The 11,558-nt window shown below is 58.4% G+C and overlaps 1 long non-coding RNA gene across 1 annotated transcript in view; it reads left to right on the top strand.

Annotated features, from left to right (window-relative positions):
• LOC144230610 (uncharacterized) overlaps window positions 1–11,552 on the top strand; it is a 14,183-nt gene extending 2,631 nt beyond the window's left edge. The window contains exons 2-4 of the long non-coding RNA XR_013334824.1: window positions 4,104–4,213; window positions 5,779–5,908; window positions 11,234–11,552. This is a non-coding gene — a long non-coding RNA (uncharacterized LOC144230610). The remainder of the gene's footprint in view (window positions 1–4,103; window positions 4,214–5,778; window positions 5,909–11,233) is intronic.
• Window positions 11,553–11,558: the final 6 nt, after the last annotated feature.

The raw sequence follows: 11,558 nt of genomic DNA on the forward strand, positions 1-11,558 counted from the left end.
GGTCCCCAGAGCACAGTGCTGGCCCCCCAGGTCCTCAGAGTTCCAGGCAGAGCCAGGGCTGTGACCACACCCTGCACACGGGGTCCATTCGCTCATGCCCATTACCCGTGCTTCTCCCTACGGAGACCTTGGGGGAGACAGGAGAGAGGGTGGTTCCCACGTCCTAGACCCTGAAGCACCTGACTTCCCTGCAGACCCTTAATGTCCCTTTACCGTTAGAGTGACATCTAAGCCACAGCAACTTTGGAAGAAGTGGCGCTTCCTGCCTTTTGCCGTGTGGCCTCGCTGGGCGGGCTGCCCTCTGCTCCCTGCCCGGCTCGCACGCCTGCCTGCGTCACAGGCGTCGCGGTATGTCCTCCGTGTCCCGTCTTGTCTGTCACCGCCCGAGTTTCTGTGCACATAAACATTCAAGATCCACGTACCGTCACTTCAGGGGCGAGAAGACTTGCACGCTCACACCACTGGCTCTGCCGCCCCCACCCTGGCCTCTGGCGGCCGCCCCCCCACCGAGGCCCTGGTTCTGTGGCTCCCGGGCTCCCGGGCGCTTTGCTGTGGGGCGCAGACCCCTTCCCTCCACCAGCCCCGCCCTCCCCCGCCCCCGTCTGAGTGCCACTGCCCAGGCCTGCCCCTGGTGCCGCCCCGCTCTGGGAGGGCAGGTGCCCCGTGTCCCCTCCAGCCCCTCTCCTCGTGGGGTCCCCCCTGACCAGCAGGAAGCTGCTTGTGTCCCGCCATCTTCCCTGGGCCAGGCGTTCCCAAGGCCAGCTCTGTCCCCAGCAGCCAGGCCTCACCATCTCTGCCTTGACCCCGGGGTCGGCCCAGTGGACAGTCACGCCCAGTCCTCTGACCCCGGGTCCTCATGGCTCACAGGCACCCCTCCAGGTCTGCAGCTCCTGACCGCCCTCCTCTCCCCGTCGCCCCTCGCCCTCCGGTGCCCTCCAGAGCCTTCTTGTCATCCTACCTAGACCCTCTTCTTTGCGCAGGGCCTTTGCACAGCAGCTCCTCCCCTTGCCCACTGGGCCCTCACTTCGTGCATCCTCAGAGCATGTGCACAGGCTCCCGGGCTCCCAGCCCCCCTCTGGCCAGGAATGTGCTGGTGCCATCCTCCCCCACCAGGCTTCCCCCTCGGCCAGGCTCTGGCATCTCGGGCCAGCCCTGCGGGACTCGTGGCGGCCTGTGCCAGGGTTGCCTGCTGCCCTCAGCCTGCCCTGCCAGTGCTGATCGGGGCGGGCCTGGTGGGGGCTCCAGGTGGCAGGCTCAGGGCCACCAGGAAAGGTGCCCGAGTCAGGCCAGACTCGTCCTCTGTCCAGGTCCTGAGTGCACANGGTGGGGGGTGGGGAGTTCCCTCCCGTGAGGCTGGGAGACGTTGCGTCATGTTTCTCTGCTCGTCCACAGTGGACACTCAGGTCCCCCCCACCTCTGGGCTCCCGTGAATCGTGCTGCCGTGAGCACGGGGTGCAGGTGTCTTGAGACCTGCTTTTAGTTCATGGAGGGGCCCACCCAGAAGCAGGGTCCTGGAGCTAACTTCTGTTTGAACAGGGTTTATTCTAGTGGGAAATACAACATCCACGATACTCTGCGAGAAGGTTATCCTGTTGTGTATAATTTGTGGATGACATGGAGATCTGCGTATAGTCACTGTTGTGTTTTACAGCATGGAAACCTAAGAATATTTGTATAACCTGGAGTGACAGAAAGCCTCATAAATCAAATAGGAAATACAGAATTTTTGGAACTACAAATAGAAAATTTTAACTTCAGGGTGCCTGGATGGCTCAGTCAGTTGAGGTTGTAAGTTTCAGCTCAGGTCGTGATCTCCTGGTTGGTGAGTTCAAGCCCCATGTCAGACTCTGTGCTGACAATGTGGAGCCTGCTTAGGATATTCTCTCTCTCTCTCTTTCTCTCTCCTCCTCCTCACCCCCCCCACTTGTGCACGGTCTCACAAAATAAATAAATAAACTTTAAAAAAAGAAAAAAAAAGAAAAATTTCTAGATGGCCTAAGATACCATAATCAAAGTCAAAAGATACAGGCCGACACTTGTATTGGGCCGGGGCTGCTGTCTGCGGTCTGAGGGACTGCCAGCGGGCTGTTTCCGATTAAAGAACCGAGTCGGAAAGTGGGCAGAGGTGGACAGGGGTCCCCGCGAGGGAGCCCCCGTGGGTACAGACGGGCCGGAGCTCCGTCTGCTCAGCGGCTGTGGCACCATCATCCACTGGGGCCACGCCTTCCCGGCCACCGCGGCCACTGCTGTTGCTGCAACGAGTTGGAAAATATCTAAGTTAAAAATACAAGCTGCTCTGAGCTCTTGGTAAGTGTGCTTTCGTGCACCCGTCCCACCGCCGGCGTCCGCAGAGGGAGACACGCGCCTGTGGGCGCCGCCCCACAGCGACCGTGGCCCCGTGGCCCCGACCGTGGCCCGCACCGCCGTCCTCCCTGGGTAGGGGCTGCGCGTGGTTCTGTCCCCAGGCGGGCGGAGGGCTGGCGGCCTGCAGGGGGCACCACTGCACCTCCTGTCCGTGTGGGCCCCGCTCTCAGCAGAGGACGGGGCGCTGGGGGCATCTTGCTCCTCAGTGTTTTGTGCTGATCGCGAACACAGCTGGGGGCTGCTTTCCGAATCGTTCACTCTTAATAAAACCAACAGTTAGATTCCTGACTTTAGAGAACACCTACTGAATTTATGTTTGTTCTCTTCCTGTTGCAGCGGCGTTTAGGGGCCCTCATGTGAAAGTGTGCCGGCTCCCGCCCTCCCTGGCTCTGCCCCTCCCCCCNNNCCCTCCCCCGGCTCCCCCTGCACGCCCTGCCCTCCCCAGGACCCCCCTGCACCCCCTGCCCTCCTTGCACCCGCACTTGCCCCATCCCTCCCTCTGCCCACCTTGCAATGCCCTAAAGGGCACGCCCTCCTTTCAGAGGCAGGCACGCAGGCACATGTGCCCAGAGGTGCACACACACAGGTGCCCTCAGGGACACACACAGGTGCACACACACAGGTCTAAAGCCCCCGACACAGGGAGATGAGTCTAGTTGGCAGACCTGCTCCCTGAGAGTGGGGGGTGTCCGAGGTCTCTCAGTGGCACGGGGCCACGCCCACCTGGCGTGGGAGCATGTGATAGGTGGGAGGCAGCAACTGGCTGGGACACTCAGCGCGGAGCTCCAGGCGGACACGTGGGTGTGGCCCGAGGAGGGAAGGAAGGCTCTAGAAAGGCAAACCCAGACAGGGATTGGGGATACAAGGAGGAAGGGGATCATGTGGGAGACAAAGGGTGCGACTCGAAAGAGGTGGATGAGGAAATGCAAGAGCCCAGGTGACCAGAAATGCCGGCAACACGCCCACAGGCCCTCAGAGGTGGTGAGTGTCCAGCGTTTGCGGCACTGCTTAGACGTAGTTACGCGGTGCCATAGCTCAGGAAGGACATTGTTTCCAAAGTGAATTTAGATGGCTGCGATTCTCAGAGAGCTTCCAGAAACATCTTTTTATCACATCTTCCTCTGCCCTAGATGTGCCCTCTCTCCACGTTCCTGGAGCTCCCGGAGGACACGTCTGTGCCCCGCCAGGCATCCGTGATGCTTCCCGCCTGGGGCGGGGGGCTGGCACATGGGAGCAGCTGTCTCACCTGCGTCCTATGGACTTTGCAGGTTCTCACTTGGAATCACTGGGCTTGATCGGGAAGGCCAGTAGCGAGTACTTCTCCTGGGTTTTCAGCACTCACCTGTGCGGGTGCGCGATGTCCTGGACCCAGGAGCCGCGGAGTGTATAACACCCACTTTCCAACCACAAGATGTTGCCAACCTTGTCACTTAGCCGTTAGCTTGAAACCCATTGATCCAAAGCACAGCCGCATCCGCTGGAGGTGTGGGGCCCGTCTAGCGCGCGTCTCCTCTCGGCCCCGCGGACAGAACTTCGGCAACTTTCCAGGCCCGCCGGCATCCCCACGCCCTGACACTGCCCACCCACCGACCAGCGTCCAGCTGGGGCCCGGGCGAGGCTGGGGTGGGTGGAGCATGGCCTCCTCCAGGCGAAGGACGAGTCTACTGCCTGCGGGCGGTTGGCTTTGTGTGAACGGCAGCGTTTCCTTGGACTCCCAAAAACATCTCGCATTTTCCTAGGTGGCATCAAAGACTCCCTTTGCCGTGGATTTGGCAGACAGAAAATACCAGTGAATCCACCTGGAAAAATGAGGCAAAGAGAAGTCATTGCAAGCAAGCAAAGAAATGAGGTTGGTCCTGGGGTCCGAGTTCAGCTCTGCTGCCTGCTGGCAGGTGCACTCACCCCCCAACGCTCACTGGCACCTGCGGGAGCTCCCGGCCTGGGGCGGCCAGAGTGGTGGGAGCGGGGGCGGGGTGGGCCCGCCTCCCCCCCAGGGAACAGCAGCTGCTGGGGGCTTGGCATTTGTGCTGGGGAGCAAGCATACCCCCGATGCTCCCCCACATCTGTACCCTGGGAATGACCACTGAGCCCCTCACCCTTCCCCAGCTGCTGCACACCCAGAGTAGACCTCTGTGTGTGTGCACGCGCGCTTGCTCATGCATTTTCCTCTCGGCTCTTTCACTTCACAAGACACTTGATGCTGTGACTGTGCTGCTCTGGACCCTGCACCCCTCCCGCCCCTGGGCTCGTGGGGTGCTCTGTGCCCTGCACCCCCCCCCCGGGCTCCTGGGCTGCTCTGTACCCTGTACCCTGCCCCCTCGGGCTCACAGGGTGCTCTGTGCCCTGCACCCCCCCTCGGGCTCACAGGGTGCTCTGGACCCTGCACCCCCCCAACTCATGAGGAGAGCCACAGGCAGCCAGGGACACTACCGGACGGGTCTCCTGTGCCCCTTCTTGCCAGCTGCTGCCCGATGACCTGCACTGGCCCTGCCCTGGCTCTCAGAAGCCACGCTGAGGCGAGCTCCAGCCGTGGGTGGTGGGCTCAGGAGCTCCCGGAGGACCGGGCTGGTGGTCTGGCCTGCACGCCCGGGTTCTGCCCACCGTGGAGTTTCCTCGTTCTGAGGACGCGGAGGCAGGCCGTCCTGGTGTGATGCGTGGGCCTCAAAGGGGTGTCTTTTCTGGGGGGTCATTCCCTGTTGGTGCCAGAGCCCTGGGGACGAGCCTGCAGGTCGCCGGTGGGACCACCCCGGCCTCATGGAATGGACGGCAGGCAATGTATCCCCACAGAGCACGAGCCTGTGTCCCCGGACCCCGACTGTCCTGCGGGCAGGGCCTTCCCGAGAACCGGGGTTCAGACGCCGGGGTCTGTGCAGGGCAGGACTGGAGGCGCCGTCCTGCTTGTATCCGTCATTCNGCAGACACCCTGACCCCAGGGCCACCTTGCACGCCAGGCACCGCCCCCCTTCCCGTGTGGTCTGGAATGCTCCGCCTCTCTGAGTGTTCTCATATTTAAAGGCAAAGAGTATAAGCCAAAGCCCTGATGCTGGCAGAGCAAGTATGTCTCAAATCTAATTTAATGATCCTGTTTAAGGATTTATTACAGCTGCGCATTTCTGGAGAAGACAGAGACTGTCCCCGTCACGTGGTGTCTGTGCTCAGTCCCGAATGTGTAATTTCTTACCTGGATTTGAAGGTTTAAAACGTAGTGTGTGTTCTTGCAGCTTCTAACCGCCTGGGCCTGTCTGGGCTGCTGCCTGGAGGGGAGTGGGTGGCCCCAGGTGGCCCTGAGCCCCAGGACCGCAGTTTGGCCTGGAGGGAAAAGGGAAATCCTCTCTCCCCTGTCGGAGTAGGAATTGCTAAGACTCGACTCGACTCGACGTGTACGATCGTGTCTGTCACCCCCGGTTTCCTCAGGGCCTTCCGAGAGGGACGTTTAGAAGAAAACCTAAATCGGCACATTCAGAAAACGCATGCGGGAAAGAAAGGATTTCGGGAGATGGCGCCACTCGAGGAATGGAGACAGGCCGCCCACGACTTGGAAATTGTAAGTATGTGGTGGTTCTGCGCAAAAGTGAATCGTTCTGTTCAGAATCGAAGGGAACCCGCCTCACTTCCTCAGAGCACCGTCCCCTTGACCGTGAGGGACACGCCCAGAATCATGCTTTGTGGAAGGATAAGGGGTTTTCACGGCGTGTGAGGCGTGTGAGTCCTCAGACGCATTGGGCCACCTGACGGGACCCCACACAGCCTCCACTTCAGCAGCAGATGATGGGGAGGTGTCTGCGGGACCCTCGCCCGATGCCTCACAACCAGCAGCGCCTGGCGGGACCCTGACGGGGCCTGGCTGCCAGCTGGACCCCGGTGGCCAGCGGGGCAGGGAGACTGGCCCCCACACGGACATGTGCTGTGTGTGCAGAAACGGTCGGGGTTATGGGAGTGACACCGGGCTCGGGAAGGGAGGCCTGCTGGCCAGGACGACACGTAGGTACCCACCCAGCGGTAAGGGGACCTGCTGCCCCCCTACCCCAGAGTGGCCGGCCTCAGACAGGTGGGGTAGGCTGAGCCGATGCCTCTGGGCCCTTGCAGCTCATGGGTGCAGGGACATGTACTTGCTCTCCTCGGCCAGCCGAGCCCAGGCTCACCCTGATGCAGTGGCCCGACTCCAAAGCCTCCGGCAGAGCCGACCCCCGGCCCGTTGGAGGCCCCCATCCCACCTCTCTCCCCGGGGCCCGGGGGCAGGAGGAGGGGAGGGAGTGCAGGCAGGGCTGTCGGACTCGGCCCTCTTTGCCGGCTTTGCCTTCCCGGCCCAGAGAACGCACCTGCCTTCAGGTGAGTTTATTCTCCCCAAGTCTGTTGTTCATGGCTGTAACCTCCGCCTCAAACACCCCAAGCTCTACCTCCTAAGGCTTCTAAACATCCGTATCTCACGCTTCAGCTGTGGAATGAAAGTTCTGTTTGGTATTATGAACAATTGTGCTCACAAGTCTGGTAACCTAACACGAAATGGGCCATTCCTTGGAAGACACCGTCTGCCAAAACTCACACAAGAAGAGGTAGCCAGTCTGAATATGCTAGTATCTACTAAAGGAATCAAATCAATAATAATTTTCAAGTGAGTTTCCTGGTGAATTCTCTCGCACATTTAAGGAAGAAATGATACCACTCTCTATAATCTCTTCCAGAAAATAGGAGCAGAGGGGAAACATCGTAATTCATTCTATGAGGCCAGCATTACCCTCATACAGAACGAAGATGTCACATGTGAGGAAAACTACAGACCAACGTCTCTCCTGAACACAGATTCAAAAATCCTCAACAAAATATTGGCAAATCAAACCTAACAACGTATGAAAAGAATCATACACAACCAAGTGGGATTTATCCCAGGCATACAAGGCTGGTTCCACATTCAAAAAACCAATTTAAGTACTGGCACCATCACACTGTGGCTGAAGAGGGAAAGTCACATGATTGTATCAGTGGGTGCAGGAAACCCAGCACCTGTTTGTGCTTGTAGCACACTTGGCACAAGTGGAACTTCCTCGACTTGATCAAGAACATCTGCAGAAACTACGGCAAACATCGTACTTCATGGTGAGGAACTAGAAACTGCTGTCCCCCTGAAGGTCAGGAATGAGACCATTTCTCTGCGGCATCACACGGGAAGTCCTAACTACTGCAACAAGACAAGAAAGGAAAATGGTGTCGATTAAGAAGGAAGAGTTAGGACTTTGTTTTCAGGTGACTTAGTTGGCTGTGTAGAAAATCCCAAAGAATTGAGCAAAAGCTTCTGGAACTAATAAGCGATTATGGCAAGGTTGCAGGACCCAAGGTTAATACGTAAAAGTCAATCACTTCCTAGATACCATCAGCAAACAAGTGGGATTTGAAATTAAGAACATAACATTCACATTAGCATCCAAAAAATGGTGCTATGTACAAATCTAACAAAATATGTACAAGATCTATGTGAGGAAAACAACAAAACTGATGAGTCAACTCACAGAAGAACTGAATGGATGGAGAGGAATCCCATGTTCATGGATGGGAAGACCCAATATCGCCAAGATGGCGGTTCTTTCCAACTAGATGTAGAGATTCAGCACAATCCCAATCCAAACCCCAGCAGGTTACTTTGTGGATATCGACAGCCTGCTCCCAACGTTTACATGGAGGGGGGGCAAAGGCCCCGAGTCGCCCACAGAACACTGAAGGGGGACAAGGCCGTAGGGCTGAAGACTCGCAGTAAAGCGACAGGAACCAAGATGGCGTGGGGCTGGGGGAGAAGCAGACAAGCGGGTCAGTGGGTCAGAAAGACCCACGTAAATACAGGTGACTGATGTTTGACAAAGGAGCGAAGGTAACGCAGTGAGCAGAGATGGTCTCTTCAACAGAGGGTGTGGGAACCGCTGGGCGTCCGTGTGCAAAACAGTGAATCCAGACCCAGACCTTCCACCTTCACAAAAGTGAACTGAAAGTGGCCACGGAACCAAATGTAAAATGCAAAACTGTAAAACTTGTAGAAAGTTACATAGAAAATGTGGGTGACCTTGGGTTGTTGGGGGGTTTTTAAATAGAACATCAAGCATCACAGAAAAAATTGATAACTTTACTTCATTAAAATGTAAAAATTTGTCTCTAAGAAAGATACTGCCAAAAGAATAAGATGCCAGGGGCACCTGGGGGGCTCAGTGGGTTAAGCATCTGACTTTGGCTCAGGTCATGTTCTTGCAGTTTGTGGGTTCGAGCCCCATGTCGGGCTCTGTGCTGACAGCTCAGAGCCTGGAGCCTGTTTCTGATTCTGTGTCTCCCTCTCTCTCTGCCCCTCCCCCACTCATGCTCTGTCTCTGTCTCTCTCCCAAAAATAAATAAACATTAAAAAAAATTGATTTAAAGAATAAGATGCCAAAGACTTGGAGAAAATATTTGCAAAAACGCATCCGATAAAGGACTGTTTATCCAAAATATAGAAAGAAAACGAACAACCGAATTAAAAAGTGAGCCACAGATCTGAACAGACACTTCACCAAAGAAGATATATAGATGTTAAATCAGCATATGAAAAGACACTCAATGTTGTATGTCATTAGGATGACAAAGTCAATCTAAAACAGAGATACCACTACACACCTGTCAGAATGGTTATAATCCAAATCGCCAACACCACCGGATGCCGGCGAGGGTGTGGAGCGACGGCAGCTCTCGTTCCCTGCTGGTGGGGGTGCAAGACGGTGCAGCCACTTTGGAAGACAGTTTGGAGATTTACTATAAAATTGAATGTACTCTGACCTTGAGATCCAGCAACTGAGCCCCGGGGCATTTGCCTAAAAGAGTTCAAAACGTGTCCACACAAAAACTTGCTCACAGATGTTCACAGAAGCTTCACGATGTCCTTCCTCAGGTGAGCGGATAAATAAACCCTGGGCCCTCCAGACCGTGGAGTATTATTTGGTCCCGAAAAGGACCGAGCTGTCACACCGTGAATAGACCCGGGGGAGCCTCGAATGCCTATCACTAATGAGAGAGCCCACCCTGGAAGCTACCCCTGAATGACGACCGGGAAGAGAGAAAGCTCTGCGGACAGTAGGGGCCTCCGTGGCTGCAGGGCTGGGGGTCGGAGGGAGGTTTGGGCAGTGCAGCAGCGGGACAGCGCCGTGACGGACACCTGTCATCATACGTCTGTCTGGGCCGGCAGAACGTGCAACCCCGGGGGTGAGCCCCGCTGAGAAGCGCGGCCCCTGGGTGATGGCGGCATGTCGGCGTCGGGTCACGGATCGCAGCAAGTGTCCCGGCTGGTGAGGACGGAGACAGCTCTACAGAAGTGAAGCCTCTTCACTTTCCAAAAAGTCGAATGGGAAGCTGAGCGGAAGTGGACTCGCCCCCGGGCGGCGGGGCGGCCAGCAGTCGGAAGGAGTCGGGCACTGCGGCTGGCAGCCCGGCGGCACAGGGCGGGCGGAGCCCTCCCCAGCCAGGGCCTCACGGCCGTGCTCGCTGCGCAGCCCTCTCTGGACGCTACGGGAGAGCGCATCCTTCCGAAACCAGTCAGCAGAGCGGGAAAGAGGAGGAAGTGCTCCAGAAAAAGGGAAGCTGAGCCCAGAGAGCGCAGGAGCCCCCAGGCTGTCCCCTGTGCAGGCTGCCAGCCTGGGGCTCGGGGGAGCCCGGCGGTCTCTCCGGGGCGTCTGACCGAGGGGACGGAGAGGTTCCTGGACAAGCGTGTGGAAAACAAAGCACCGCTTCCGAAGGAGCAGTTAGTGGCTGCACGAAGAACAGATTTCTTCGGGAAGGGAAGCGCAGGCAATGGGCACTGGCGGCCCCCGAGCAGCACGGCTGGGGCGGCGCACGCGGGTTTCAGGCGGTCGTGCTGTAACCGTGCTTCCCTGGTGGTTTCCTCGGTGACGTATTCTTCTCCCTGGCAGACTTTGTGGTAAGATGTCCCGAACACGCGCGTACAAACTAGGTGTTGATCTACCGTGTGTGTTACTGGCGAGGCTTCTGGTCAACAGAGGCCTAGCTTCNGCACACGGTTTCCTGCTGTGCGGGCTGGGGCCCCTGATCCCACGCCGTCCAAGGGCACTCCTACTTACCCGGTCACAATGGCGTGAGCCTGGATGTGAACCACGGTTGTGATGGACTGTACTGGGGTCTCCGGTGCCTGGGCCGGAGGGGGTCCCGGTTATGCCCTGGGGAGAGAGAGCTGAGGAGCTCAGGGGAGCAGAAGGATGGGCCCCTCCTTGGGGGTGGGGAGGTCCTGGCACTGCCGACACAAGTACCCACTGGCCAGCTGCTCCAGGCGCCAGGGCAGCAAAGAGCCCGCTCCTGGGTGCTGGCCCCCCGTATCCCACCCAGGGCCCCGAGCCCCGCGCACCACGTTTCCTGGCCCAGCAGACTGGCTTTGAACCCGGGACCTGGAGCCGCAGGGGCCCCAGGGATCTCCTTCCACTATTAGGGACCCTGGCCCTGCTGCTGTGTCCCTGGGGTGGGGGTGCAGTGGGGCCCTGCCTCCCCAGGGCAGGCGTGAGTCTCTGGTGGGATCATGGTCAGGGTGGTGCCCACACTGGCCACAGAGGAGCAGCTGCTCCTCTCTTCCCCCCTCTACTGATGCATTTACTCAGCCGTGGGCAGAGGTCACCGGCAGGGCCGTGGCGGGGACTCTGGGAGGCTTAGCCCATAGGCCCACCTGGAGAGGTCGCTGTCGTCCTGGGGAGGGAGGGCTCAGCCGGCTCCCGCAGAGAGGCTGGGGGTGGGGGGCCCAGGACAGGACAGAGCGCTGTGCACCTGTTCACGGTCCGCCTGTGTGGACAGAGCCGTGCCCCCGCCCCAGGCCCTGCTGCCCCGGGCTGACCCCCACCCCCTCCCTTTCTCCCAAAAGGCCAGGAAGCTACACGGCCAAGCGATGGGATGGAGTCCCAGACGACCCTAACTGGAAGCCAACAGTTCACGGCTCTCACTGGACAGCGTCACTCCACCCACCTGCATCTCGGCCCCAGAACGTATCGTTCAACATGAGATACTGGGCCCGAGGACCGTCACAGGTGCGACTGAGCAAGGATCCCGGTGCTGACGGAAAGCCTCCGGGCTGAGGACTGGGTGCAGCAGCTCCCCGGCTGCCCAGATGCCCGTCCCTGCAAGTGCGCCTGGGTGTCCGCCACCCCCTCCCAGGGCTGCACGGCTTTTTCAGAGGCTGTAAAAGGTTT

Source organism: Crocuta crocuta, unplaced genomic scaffold (assembly GCF_008692635.1).
Source record: "Crocuta crocuta isolate KB4526 unplaced genomic scaffold, BGI_CrCroc_1.0 scaffold466, whole genome shotgun sequence".
In the NCBI taxonomy this organism is placed as follows: Eukaryota; Metazoa; Chordata; class Mammalia; order Carnivora; family Hyaenidae; genus Crocuta; species Crocuta crocuta.